Source organism: Artemia sp. Qi Xiang Cuo, chromosome 11, assembly GCF_049724085.1.
Source record: "Artemia sp. Qi Xiang Cuo chromosome 11, ASM4972408v1, whole genome shotgun sequence".
In the NCBI taxonomy this organism is placed as follows: domain Eukaryota; kingdom Metazoa; phylum Arthropoda; class Branchiopoda; order Anostraca; family Artemiidae; genus Artemia; species Artemia sp. Qi Xiang Cuo.
This window is the reverse complement of record NC_142804.1, coordinates 34,034,645-34,049,192: the sequence shown is the minus strand read 5'-3', so window position 1 is coordinate 34,049,192 and position 14,548 is coordinate 34,034,645. Positions and strand designations below refer to the sequence as shown.

The 14,548-nt window shown below is 35.9% G+C and overlaps 1 protein-coding gene across 1 annotated transcript in view; it reads left to right on the top strand.

The window, feature by feature from the left end:
- The first annotated feature begins 4,168 nt into the window (after positions 1 to 4,168).
- The window catches only part of LOC148946908 (uncharacterized), a 161,400-nt gene continuing 151,020 nt past the window's right edge, over positions 4,169 to 14,548 (top strand). The window contains exon 1 of the mRNA XM_089097187.1: positions 4,169 to 4,237. The gene's annotated coding sequence lies outside the window, so the exon portion shown is untranslated. The remainder of the gene's footprint in view (positions 4,238 to 14,548) is intronic.

Below are 14,548 nucleotides of genomic sequence, written 5' to 3'. Positions count from 1 at the left end.
ATGCCCCCATGGCATAACTTACAAAGTCTGGCCCCGAACCCTAGAAGGTTGTGTCGACTCTGGAGTTTTGTTATCTGATCTTTTAACTATTTTTAACAAAATGGCTATCTCAAAATTATTATCTGATGTATTTGGGGATAAAAGGGTATGGGGGGCTAGTTGCCCTCCGATCAGTTTTGATTCTTGAAAAAGGCACTAGAACTTCCGATTTCCAATCGAATGAGTCCTCTCCGAATTCAATAGGACCACTCCTTCCATATGAAATACATCTGGGGAAAAAAATAATAAATAAAATATTGGAGCCGTATGGCATTTACTATAGCGTTGTCTCTGATTTTCAAGCCCTTTTTTGAAATTCCCATAAATTTGTTTACGTCATTACTTTTTACTTTGAAATTAAACATGGATAATAGTTACAGTTCCCAGTTCCCAACTAATGTCAATTGATGATATTCTTCGATTTTTAAGAAGGATGGTTGAAAAACTCCGATTAAGGTTTTTGAACTATCGGAGTCTCAACTATGTATTTTTAATTTGATCTGCCGCCATTTCCAAGGTTTGGTACGATAATGAGAAAAAAATTGTACTTTTCCTTATGAACAATTGTATTTTTATTTAGATCTATCACGAACAACTTACTAAAAATAGGTGTGTTTGGGCATTATCTTTCAAATTAGCCCTTATACAGCTCTTTAATATACTCTTGTGTCCTGATTTTGCCACTAAGAAAAAGGGGAGACGTAAGACAAAAGGGAGAACCATGCTGAAATATGATTCCTACAATCTTTGAGATGAAATACTGAAAGCCTTACGTCAAAGGTTTTCGGGCATTGTAATCTCAACGGAATATTTTTATTTAACTCTGCCATTAATGGAGGAATTTTATTTGAATATGTCAAACGGCTATTATTTTAAACTTAAAACTTCATTTAAAAAAAGTTTTATAATTTTTCGTTACTATGGGCTGGGTTTCGCTCTGTACTAGGTTGTAGATGCTACTGCAATATTCATTTAAATTTTATTTCTAAGCTAAAAACGGGCACTTGTTTTGCAAAATATCCTTAGAACCTTGGGAATGGCTCAGAGCTTTAAAAGTAAAAATAAATCTAAAAAAAAAGAAAGTGATGTCATGCGAGGGTATTAAGCCTGAGCTGCCAACTGTTGTGGTACGTAGGTAAAGGTAAAGGATACGGCACTAGACACTTCAAGTCCAAACCAGCGATGCTGATCTCCGCCCCAAGGCCCTTCGGCCAGGAAGGGCAATGGGGGGGAGGGCAGCCATTCTGTGCTTTCGCACACTCTTCCTGTTTACCTTCCCCAGATTTCTCCAGGTACCCATTTAGACATATACTATATGTAAACAATTTGCAAATTTCATAACTTGTGGCTTTCTCCGGCGGTTCTGGACGGTCATGTAATCTTCAAAGACACAGTTTTTGTATTTCTCAACTATACTTAACAAAATAGCAATCTCAAAATTTTGATCAGACGACTTTTGGGAAGAAAAAGACGTGGGACGGTGGGGGGGGGTAGTTGCCCTCCAATTTTTTGATCACTTAAAAAAGACACTATAAATTTTAATTTCCGTTCGCATAAGCCCTGTTTTTGCGATATTCTAGGACCCTTGGCTCGATACGATCATTCCTGGGAAAAAAAAACAACAAAAAAAAAAACAACAACACATAAACACGCATCCGTGATCTTTTTTCTGGCAAAAAATACAAAAATCCTACAATTTTGCAGATAGGAGCTTAGAACCTATTCAAAACGCTTCTCTGATACGCTGAATCTGATGATGTGATTTTCTTTACGACTCTTTGACCTTTAAAGGGTGTATTTTCGAAAATACGGCAAGTTTTCTCAGGCTCGTAGCCTATGATGGATAAAACTAAACTTAATGAATGATATATATTTAGAATCACCATAATAAGCCAATTCTTTTGGTATGTCTATTGGTATTGAAGTTCCGTTTTCAGAATTTCGGTCGTGCTTAAACGAATCGTGTTTGATCTTATTGTAAAAATCAGTAAAAAAAAACTAAATTTTGTAAAATTTTGTTAGCCTAAATTTCATCAATCAATCAATCAAAGGTTTTCACTACTGTTGCAACAACTGTTTACCAGCAAGTCCAAAAATATTGTGTTGCATTTTTCTTTCTTTTTTTACCTTACTAACCTGAATGCCTTCCCTTTTTATTTCCCACTGTATCAATACGGCTGTACCCATTTCTAAAAGTTCTAAGTGAAACAACAAAAGTTCTTCCGTCCTTGGCACGCAACCTTGAAAGACTTATAGTATGCGTAGACTAACTTTCTATGCGAAAAGTTTTGGACGAAGGCTGGCCAAATCTTTCTCACAAAGTTGAGTTTCTCACTTTCAATAAAGTAAGAAGTGCTAGTTAAACGCCATAGTTTAAAGTTAGTTCTGGTCTTGAGGAGTAAGATACAAAACTTTTGAACTAGTAGATTAATCGATGTTGGTTTAAGTCAGTTGAACTTAACTCTCGACAGGTTGTCGCTATTTTGAATTCCTTTTTCTATCAGGTTGCTTTGAAAAAACAAGATATAACTTCTGAAAAGAACTAGGAAGGAAATGAAAAGAAACGAATCGCTAATCCTATAAATTCTGAGTATGTTATGTCCAAGGTCAAGTGATAAATGATGAAAACATTAAATAACTTACTGATTGTAAATTATATCAAATTCTTCAATAATTTTAAATTTTATTACAGCCTTATGATGCCAAAATTATCTTTAAACTTAATTACCGTAATAATAGACAAAATTACCTTTAGACAAAGTTACTCGTAAAACTTAAAATAAATTTATTTTAAGTCTTAAAAATTTAAGACTTAAAATAAAGTCCAAGTAATGAAAAAAATCATTGACATATTTGTTCGTGGACGCCCCGAGTGTGTTAATTGTCTTGGAGTTAAAGAACGGGCAAAGGAGGTTCTCTTACTTGCTAATTAAATAATTGACATTTTCGGGAAACCATACATGCAGCAATTTTGTGTCTGTTGGCAGTTAAATGTGAGGTTGCAGAGTAATTTCCTGTGTCATATGGTAAATATTATTTTATACCAATGCTGATGTATGGAAATAACCATTACTGTCGTGACAGTATCATTGACATGATATCAGCCTAGAAAAGCCACTGCCGAAGTTACTTTGTATTTCCCAAAGAAAAGCAAGCTTTTTAAGGGACAAAAAAAAAGAAAAAAGAATTGAAAGCATAACCTCTGTCTTTACCAATCCTATCACCAGACCAATGGCAATGTTGGCCATTGTCTTTTATAAAGTTTATTCAGATATAATGGCATCTCGGCAGATAGGGTCAACATAGCGGCGATTACGGTTAATATTCTAATAAACTAATGGGTGGCAAAACTGCTACCGTTCGCTACGAGTAAACAAGGATCCTCCATTTTGTGTGTATTTTTGACCAATCTGAGGAAAAGAATATAGGTAATCGGCCTTACTCCTTAATAAAATCCGTTTCAAGTGGGAAAACTACATGGCTTAATTAAAAGTTTCACTATCAATAATTACAGGCTAGCTACTTAAAATCCCGCTTACTCGTCCAACTTACCAACCAAGGCCATTCGTGGAGACAGTTCTGGGATTTTTTAGTTGGAGTGGGCTAAGGGGCAAAAGCTGTTTTCTGCCTTAAAAATATTGCTGTCTTTTTAAGGAAACGGTACTCTTTAAAGAAGATCACTTAACTTTGTTTTTTTTTGCAAATTTTTCGTCTTAAAGAGTTGGGGCTGAAGCTATTCTGTGCTTTCTCCTGCAATTGCCCTTATTCCAAGCCCTTATACAGCAATAATTGATTTAATGACCAGTCGTTAGGGAATTTAATGGCTTGATGTTCATAAAATTCTGCTTCACTTTTGCTCTATAACTTTTTGACAAGTCCTAAGAATTACCTGTATTAGTAAGAAACACCTGTATTGAACTCCTCAGCCATTGAAAAGGGAGGAGTTTTAATAAAAATAACCTGGATTTTTACCGTTTCTCATCTAAGGCATGTCCGGAAAATTAATAACAAGAAATATTGTTATAGGACAAATTAAGAGCATGCGCTATTTTCCGCCAGTGAAAGGATTGGGAGGCTACCGGAGGCGGGAGCTGAGAACCTGTCAGTCTCAAGCAAGCTGAGAAACTACTTGGTCTTAACCTAGGAAGTAAGATAGAGGAATGTACAAGATATGTCCCAAGTGTTACACTTAATCCAGGTATTTACATTTGATTTTTATGATTTCTTCCTGTGATTCCTTTTTTCGTTCATTTCTTGTATCATTACTTTCTTGTGCGGTATCATTTTCTGCGTTATTGTGACATGACGTATAAAAATTGCAAAATCCTTTGAAAAGAAAACAAAATCATGAGTGTAAATCTTGGTTGCCGCGTCAGATGCAACCTAGTAAAGAACGAAGTGCAGCCTGTAATAAATAACCGAAAAGTAGAGACATTTAAGACAAATGTCAAATGAGGAAGAATCCCCATTTAACCTCATTCCCTTAATCTTAATAGCAGGCCTACAAGTTTATTGCAAAAAAAAATTAAGGAAATTTCGAAATCGCTATAAAGGATAATATTGCTTCCGGTTCCGGATAATATCGCTACCTTTAAAATGAGTTACGCAGTGCTTTGAGTCGCTTGAAAACTTCTAGGCGAGAAGAAAATTATAACCTGGAAATCCCTGTTGTTAAATAAATGGGTACGCTAGAGAGCAAGGAACAAAACTAGAATATGTTTACGCGTTTTTCTGCAGGAGAATAATATAGACTTCGTTGTTTTCAAATTTGTATTCTTCTTTGGTGTAGGCTACCTATGCTCTAGGATTAAATGAAAAAACCTTGACACAATTGGTATAACTAGAACGTGTGTTGCTCACAGCTATTCCGTGGTTTCCACCCTTCTAGAGCCGTATTTCAACTCGTTTCTTTAGTCCATAGAATTTACGCTAATTAACCCTCATTTGATTTACTTTTACTCATATTGTTGGTTATATTTCAAAATAGTTTCTTACAGAACGCTTAAAGATTTTACTAGAAAAGAAAAAAAATCATAGTGATTAGATTATGAAAGTATAATCATTGGTTTGGCTAATTACGCAGTCCAGAAAATGCACGTTGACAGTACTCATGTCCTGCTCAAGTTCAGGCATTGTCAAAGTCTAAGCTTAGAATATGAACTTCCTTCTTCAACAATGTGTGTACATTACATAAGGGTGTAATAATCCATCTGTGTAAACTAAGTAACTGACGCTATACAAAAATTACATGTACTAAGCTATGGTCTAACATATTTATGGTAGTTTGCGTTGCGTTAAATCCTTGTCGAACGCTTTTGATACAAATTAATTAAAGAAGTTTTCTTACGGAATTAAAGAGCTAAGTAAAAACTTAAAAAAGAAACAAAAAACATTGCTTTAAGATCACGTGGGATACATCTACAAAACTAGCTCAAGTAAACTGACTTAAGATAAGATAAGATTTTATTCATTATCAATACACATACAATAATACACTGTGCTAATTCCCCCAAAGGCTCCTTGGCTTGTAATTAGGGAAGTATATACAGAATACAAACTTAGAGAACAATAGCCAATTACTTACTGAGACAAAAAAGAAGAAGAAGAACAAAAAAAAATAAATCAAACATCAGTAAAGCATAACATTGTTCATTTCTCTGCATATTATTCTCAAATCAAGTGATCTTCATACCCTTCTACAATCTACTGGTCACAATCAGATAATACAGAAAAAAAAACAGAAACGAAAAACAATTAAAGGAAAAACTGTTGCCAACCATTCAAAACACAAAAGTAAGCCACGAGAAAAAATAACACTTATACTCACAGTTACTGAAAGAAGAGCAAAAGAAGAAGAAAAGAAAATATAAATAAATAAAAATTATTAAATAAAGTTTAGTCAGGAAAAATAAAAAATTTATTCAGGCAAAAGTAAGAAAAATTAATCACATGAAAACAAATATTTTTTTACTAGTCTTTTGAAGGTGCCAAACGAGTGGCATTCTCGAGCCGAATCGGGAAGGATGTTCCATGTCAAATGACACGCAATATGAGGATTAAAATCGGATCTAATTGTTGGTGTATGCGGAAATACTTGCAGAGGTATTTTCCAGCATGTGCGGAAATCTAAAAACTAGCGTTTTTGCTGGAAACTGAGCTTGCTTGAGGATTTGAGAGAATAATAACTGTATATTAAAGTTAACGACATGACAGCATGTGAATGACTGTTGACAGTGTTATCTGTCAGTCTTTTAGTTTCTGTGGAATAATTACAGAATCTTCTTTCTCCTAAGATAGTATCCTGTTTATTTGGGGTAGAATTTCACGTGAAATATATATATTTCACGAAACGGTGAAATATATAATATTACTCCGAAACGGGGCCCATTATAGGGCCACGTGAAATTTTATAGGGCGCCTTATAAGGTGCCCATGCCTTATAAAGTATAAGGCATGGGCGCCCATAAGCTGAATTCCAGGGGGGGGCAAACCTCGTCTAATTGGCACTTTTAATGCTATATAATAGAAATCTCAGAACAAAAATATGAAAATGAGGCAGTATCATTCAGCCAGAGGGGGGCGGGAGCCCCCCTTCCCCCCCCCCATATGGGCGCCCATGGTATAAGGCAGTATACATACATACATACATGCGTGTATTTAAAAACCAGTGGCCATATACACAAAAACAAATAAACCAAAAAAAATATTAATCCGCGCCATCAGACTATTCTATGTAAAACAACCTAACGCGATAATTAGGTCCCTCGAAGTAGTCCCCAAAACATCCGGTAGCAGCGGTACATCCCCATGAAAAAAATTATCCCTAAAATTCGCCAAACTTTGGCACCTACTCAGAAAATGGTCCATCCCATCCCCAAACTCCCCACAGAGGGGGCAGGCACGCCTTTTTTCCGAGCCATCCTCATCATAAGACTCCCAGTATCCTTTACGCAGTGGTGTGCAATTTATATATGTAATGTCACAAAAATGTGGCGCGTATGTAGTATGGAAAAATATTTAACGAAATATATAATAAAAAAATGTTCCGAAATGATTTTACGTTGAAATTTTTTTTCTTGTAGCACCGCAGATAAGTAGGTTTTATTAAGTCTAAGCTTTCCGTTTAAACAAAAAATTAACTCAAATCATTACTCGGGGAATCCTGGATAATTTTTTGAGGGGTAGCGAAAGACGAGATACCTTGGTCCAGTCAACGTGCCCCTAAAGTTTCAAGCCAATCAAAGAAAAACAATGTTTGGCCTAATTTGGGGTGTCACAAATCGATAAAGCCAAATTTTCTTCCCAACTCTGTTGTCGTCCTCGAGATACTTTGGTCCTGTCAACGTACCCCGGAAGTTTCAAGCCGATCAAAGAAAAACAATATTCGCCTATTTTGGGGTGTCATAAATCGATACAGCTAATATTACTTTTACTTCTTGGGGTTTCACCTGGCCTAGGAACTTGCTAATGTTACATTCAATCAAATTGGCGACATGAAGTTCACGGTCCTGTTTTTTGACGTCACGAATTTTAATCGTTTAATTTAGAATGATCAAAAACCATTGAAGTGCAGGAATTCATTCTTGCATGGCTGAACGAAGACACTGGCAGGTCGAATAAAAAAATTTGGCCGGTTTTTCCTTCTTTTTTTCCTTTTTTTATGCAATTTATTTCTGTTCATAGAAGTTATATTGACCATGGATTTAACCCAAGTTTTGAGAAGAGTCGCTGGTCTTTTCTCGGGCATCGTTTTGGAGAGAACCAATATTTCGGATGCAAAATGTTTTTAACTCTCATGTCCTCCCCCAAACATGAAAGATGAAGTCCTCTTGCCCTTTGCCCTTCTCCCCAAACTCACCAAAAGCTCCGGTTCAATCCCCCAGCCGTTCCTGGTGTAATACAGATGCGCTATTTTGATAGCCTTGCGCATAATAACTGTCGATTTACCTTGTTACTTCATCTTGAAGAAAAATCTCACAGAGGCTCATGGTGCAATAACAACATAGGCTCGTGTTTGCAACATGGTGCAAACATGAAAGATGAAGTCCTCTTCCCCTTTGCCCTTCTCCCAAAACTCACCAAAAGCTCCGGTTCAATCCCTCAGCCGTTCCTGGTGTAATAGAGTTACGCTATTTTGATAGCCTTGCGCATATTGTCTGTCGATCTACCTTGTTACTTCATCTTGAAGAAAAGTCTCATAGAGGCTCATTGTGCAACAACTCTAGGCAAGCTGGAGAAGAAGTCTTATTACCTCTCCTCATATCTTCCGCAAACAATACATTTGAAGCGCACTTATTCCACCAAAACACTCACTGACATTTTATCTCTATCCCTCAAACTATTTCAAAGATATTTAAGATATTTTGGATTGACAAACTGGGTTCAAAATACTATTTTTCAGTTTATCTTATGACTTCACCCTGCATAAATTCAAAGTTCTACAGAGGCTGATAGCGCAAAAGGTTTAGATGGATCGGAATATATATATATATATATATATATATATATATATATATATATATATATATATATATATATATATATATATATATATATATATATATATATAAATTAACACCTTATCTTCTCCCTTAAAGCCATAATTTGAGGTCTGCTTGGCCTCTTCAGTACTCCCTGAAAATTTGGACTTTCTCCTCTTTCCCGTTTTCGTCATATTGCAAATATGCTTCTTTTGATAGCCTGGATTTGCATATCGATCTACCTCGGTACTTAACTACGACTAGATTTGGTATTTTGCTGCGAACCGATGTAAATCCCATAGTGACTCATAGTGGAAAGTTTTTAAGTTAATCAGAGACAAAAAATTTCTAGCTTCCTCTCTGGCCCTTCCTTAATTCTAAATTTCAAAGACATTGTAGATTGATTATTTTGATAACCTGGGACATAGATAGTGTATTCTGATTTATCCCGACACTTCAAAGTGATTGAAGTCTAAACCAATACTTGCCCAACCAACACTCCTTTAAAGTTTTACCTTTGTCCTCAAAGATACCCCACGATACTGTAGATACACTATTGTGGTAATCTGGCAACAAATAGTGTATTTTGATATGCCTCACTGCTTAGCCCTGAGTAGATTCCAAGTACCATAAGGGCTTATAAAGCACAAAATGTATAGATGAAACAGAGACAAATAATTTTTAGCCCCCACCGCAACACAGACAAAATTTAGAGTCCCAAAACCCCTCCCCAATTGCTTCTGAGGTTACAACTCCATCCCCCAAGTCGTTTCGGAGATATTGCAAATATACTATTTTAAAAAGCTTGGATGTACGTATTATCTTTAGATTTACTCAACCCTCCACACGAGAAAAAAAAATTAGAGATCCAATTCCCTCCCCCAATACCCATCAAAAGTTTCTACTCGATCCTCTAAGTGTTTTGTAAACCCGGGTGCACATAGTACCTTTGGATTTACCCATGTACAAGTGTTGTTTCTGGAGTAATAAAGAGTAGGGTGGTTTTACGTTCAGCCCCTACCGGTGGTGCTGATCTCCGTTTCATGGTCCTTCAGCCAGGAAGTGCAATGAGGGTTGGGGGCCAGCCATCCTGTGCTTTCGCAAACCCCTCCTATTTACCTCACCGAGATTTCTCCAGCTACCCATTTAGAGCTGGATTGACTGCGGCCTAGGTTAGAGAGTCACACCAATGACCCCCATTCCAAACCAAATAACCAGCGACAAGAGGACTCGAATCCCTGCCCTCAAGGACAAAGGATTTCAAGCCTAGTGTTCTAACCACTCGGCATCCTCTTTGAAAATTCTGTGAAATTTTGGCCTAACGAACGGTCCCTAAGAGTTCCATTCGGATATGAACATGGGTAATTTGCTTTATTCAGGGCCTTTTCCCTGGGGCTCCGGAGCCCTGTCATCCCCGGAGACATACATATTAGAGGTTTTGGTTTTTTGAACAAAGTGGCTGTCTCAAAACTTTGATCCTGTACCACGGGAGCAACGAGGGTGCCCGGTGGCAAAATGGCATGGGAGGGGTTCTGGTCACCTTTCAATCACGTTAGGTTTGGTTCTTAATAAGAGCAGTAAAACTTCCAATTTTCAATCGTACAAGCCTCTTCCCAATTTCCAGGACCACCAATTCGATACAAATTTTTACAAAAAAAATCCAAGAAAAAAGAATACAGTGTAGGCACATGGCTGAATTCTTTTTAGTGAAAAAATGCACTTGTATCTCTCTTGTATATAAACAATATGACAGAAGTCCAATATGCCTAGAACTATAAATATGCTATAGGCCTACATTCTACATCCATTATTGCAAGACGTGCCATCTTCGATATGGTGAATGTCGGATTTTATACTATTAGAATAGTAAAATTCTGAAATCTCCCCATACTGCCCACCTCAATCGTATATCTTTTAATTGTTGATCTTGAAGGTTGTTGACTCAGGTTGGGAATCCAACAAGAAACATAATTCAGGAGTGATATGTCAATTACAGCCCAGCATGTATGCAGATTAAGGAGGGCTTTGAACTTTACTCCTCCCCTCCCGGAGATATTGAGATTTTGGGACTATCCCTTTAATTCATTTTATTTACATATAATTGACATATTTTAGCGATTTTCCAAGTTCTCTCCCCTCCCCACCCTGAAACGAAAACATATCTAAGTGCTAAAGTCTAGGTGCTGTATCTAGGTGCAGTTATCACATTATTATTTTTCTGTTTTACGCTTGGATTATTATGATCTTTGGTTATAGAAATTAAATAAAAAAAAACATTTTTTTTAACTGAAAGTAAGGAGCGACATTAAAACTTAAAACGAACAGAAATTATTCCGTATATGAAAGGGGATGTCCTCTTTTCAACGCTTCGCTCCTTACGCTAAAGTTTTTTTATTGTTTTACAAAATAAAGTTGTGAGACAGAGTCAAACTTTATTTAGCGTAAAGAGCAAGGCGTTGAGGAGGGGACAGCCCCTGTCATATTTCGTTTTAATTATTCATGTATGGTGAGCCGAAATAAAAGCTGCATTAATTCAAAGCGATCAGAAATTAAATAAAAAAACTAGTTTTTTTTAATTGAAAGTAAGGAGCGACATTAAAACTTAAAACGAACAGAAATTATTCCGTATATGAAAGGGGCTGTCCCCTCCTCAACACCTCGCTCTTTACGGTAAAGTTTTTTATTGTTTTAAAAAATAAAGTTGTGAGACAGAGTCAAATTTTAGCGTAAAGAGCGAGGCATTGAGGAGGGGACGGCTTCTTTCATATACGGAATAATTTCTGTTCGTTTTAAGTTTTAATGTCGCACCTTACTTTTGGTTATAAAAACTTGTTTTTGTTTTTTATTTAATTTCTGATCGTTTTTGAATTAATGCACCTTTGATTTTGGCTCACCGTACATGAATAATTAAAACAAAATTTGCATATTAATCTTACTTTTTTTGGCTAAATGGCTTTCTCGAAATTTTGTTCTGACTTAACTTACGAATTAACTTTCGTAACGAACTTGTATATTCGTATATTTCTATTATGTATATTAAGGAGTTCGCCCCTTAGTCAATACCTCGCTCTTTGCGCTAAAGTTCAAATTTTGTTCCGATTCTTTAAGAATGGCCCCTTAAACTCAAAGGCCGTGAATTAGAATAAATAGCTCTGATGAAAGTACAAAAAAAACTTTAGCGTTAAAAGCAAGTTAATGGCTAGGGGACGAACCTAGTCATATACGTAATAATTTCTGTTCGTTTTGTTTTAATGTTAGGCTACTCCTTACTTTCAGTTGAAAAAAATGTTGTTTTTTTTAGTTTAATTTCTGATCGTTTTTTTAAATAATACTAAGAAATCCGGCGCTCGCACCATAACAATGCCCCTTCCCACATGGAAAGATCCTCTCATGCAACACCTGACCCCCCCCCCCAAATACAAAAAAAAACTGAAAACTTCTGTATACTTCCCAATAACCAATACTATATGTAAACATTGGGAAAAGTTCATAGCTTGCAGACCCTTCCCCGGGGACTGTGGGGGATTAAATCATCCTCAAAGACATCCATATTGTGTTTTTCGATCATGCTGAACAAAATGGCTATCTCAAAATTTTGATCGGATGACTTTGGGAAAAAATGAGTGTGGGAGAGGGCCTAGTTGCCCTCCTTTTTTTGATCGCTTAAAAATGGCACTAGAACTTTTAAGTTCTGTTTGAATGAGCCCTCCCACGATATTTTAGGACCAATGTCGATAAGATCACCCCTGGGAAAAAAACGAAAAAAAAACAACAAATAAACAGGCATCCGTGATGTTTCTTCTGACAAAAAAATACAAAAATCCACTTTTTTGCAGATAGCAGCTTGAAACTTCTGTAGTAGGGTTCTCTGATACACTGAATCTGATGGTGTGATTTTCATTAAGGTGCAATGACTTTTACGAGGTGTTTCTTCCTCTTTTCGAAAATCAGGCAAATTTTTACAGACGCGTAACTTTTGATGGGTAATACTAAACTTGATGAAACTTAGATATTTGAAATCAGCATAAAACTATGATTCTTTTGATGTATCTATTAGTATCAACATTCCATTTTTTAGAGTTTCGGTTACTGTTGAGACGGTCCCTAATTACAGTTCGTTAACACGAACTGTTTGACATTCATCTTGAAACCTTAACCATTTATTTTGTTGATTTCCTTAATCTTTGACTAAGAGCCTCATAATTTTGGTCTATCTCAAGCTTGTCTTTCCGAACCAGCAAAATTAGCCATAAAGGCATTCTTTCTGGTTAGTGCTGTAGTATTGTAAGCCGAATTGACGATGTATGACCACGGACAAAGCCCCCAGGCTATAGCCTCAATATTGCTAAGAAATCCAACCAATCACAATGCGACTATTATGAGTTATTATCCAGGAATTCCGATTGCCTTTGGTTTTTTTCTGTCGACAGAAAGAAGTATGTTCTAATTTATAGCATGCCTTTGCTGGAAAATTGTCCGCAAGTCAAAAGGTTGAAAGGGAAGAGATGGGGTACTGCTCTGGGGTGTGAATGATTGTTATACGATTTACAAGCTTTTGCAAAAAGATATACAAATGAAATTGCAATGTAAATGTATATGCACTTGAACAGTGAGGAGTTAGCCCTTTTAAATTTTAGTTTGACGGTTGCTCTTTAGATGGTAGAGCTTTTAAAAGATTAAATGAAAAAAACAAGCTTTTTTTTATCAGCTGAAAGTAAGGAGCAACATTAAAACTCAAAACGAACAAAAATTATTCGGTATGTAAAGGGGTTGCCTCCCCCTCCTCTAAACCTTGGTCCTCATGCTAAAGTTTTTAGCACTTTTAAAAAAAGCTTTCTATTCTATTTAAACGGCCATGTAATTCAGGAGTCGTTCTGAAGAAATTGGGACAAACAGTCAAACTACAGCGTAAAGAGCAAGGTTGTTTTCGAGCTACAAAAAAATTTGAGACCTGCATAGCTGCACACACTTCTCCTGCCCCTCCTAAACCCTGTTCAGAGCTTCAAAGACACAATTTAAATTATTGAACTGTTTGCACAGTTTTGGGACACTGTGCATCATGGTTGCAGCAGTAGCTGCGCTGCAACCTAGTAAAGGGCGAGCCACAGCCGATAGTAACCAAAAGTTGAAAAACGCGTTTAGAAAAAAATTGCCGAGTGAAAAAAAAATTTCCATCTGACACTGATTCAGGAATGGTAACTATTATCTCGGTTTGTTTTAAAAGTAAAAAGTAATTGCGAAAAGAAATTTAGGGTGATTTCGAAAAAATTTTTTGAAATCCCTCAAAAGTGGCGTCACATCAAAATGAAAAGTATATCACTGGAATCAGCATAGTCAAAAACCCATTACGGGCTAGTGCTAGCGGTTTACCAGATCATCCTAGATTTATTTATATATGTTAGATAGGCTGTGAAGTAATAATTCTTGTTCGTTTTAAGTTTCAGCTTCGCTCTTTACTTCCCTCGGAAAAACTTTGTTTTTTAAAATTAATTCTACACAAAACCAACAGTTAAAAACAAAGTACATGACTTCTCCAGCTATAATCATTTCTGTAGACAACATTGCATAAATAAAGTTTTTTGTAAACGAGGTTTACATGTCCAACAAGAAAGATAGCAGCAGGGGCCAGAGGTAGTTTTGGGCTCAGAGGGCACTTGTCCCGGGCGCAGAAATTTTAGGGGCGTAAAATTTCAAATAAATATCCTAACGGTTATAGTCATTTTTTTTTTTTTTTTGAAATTCAATTTCTATAAAAATGAAGTAGAGTACGTAGTTAATAAATGAAAATAATTGTCAAATTACTAATTAATCAATAAAATAAAAATAAATAGATAAAAAAACAATTTCTTAATTAACATAAATGATAATAGTTAAGTAATTTAAACAATAAATTAATAAATAATTAAAAAATGAACTATTCATTAATTAATAAATTGATAATAAGTTTATTTATTAATTAATAAGGGAATTTTAATAATAAACGAAAACTTTGTTAAAATTTGGGCCGAAAATGTTGTGGGAGACAGAGG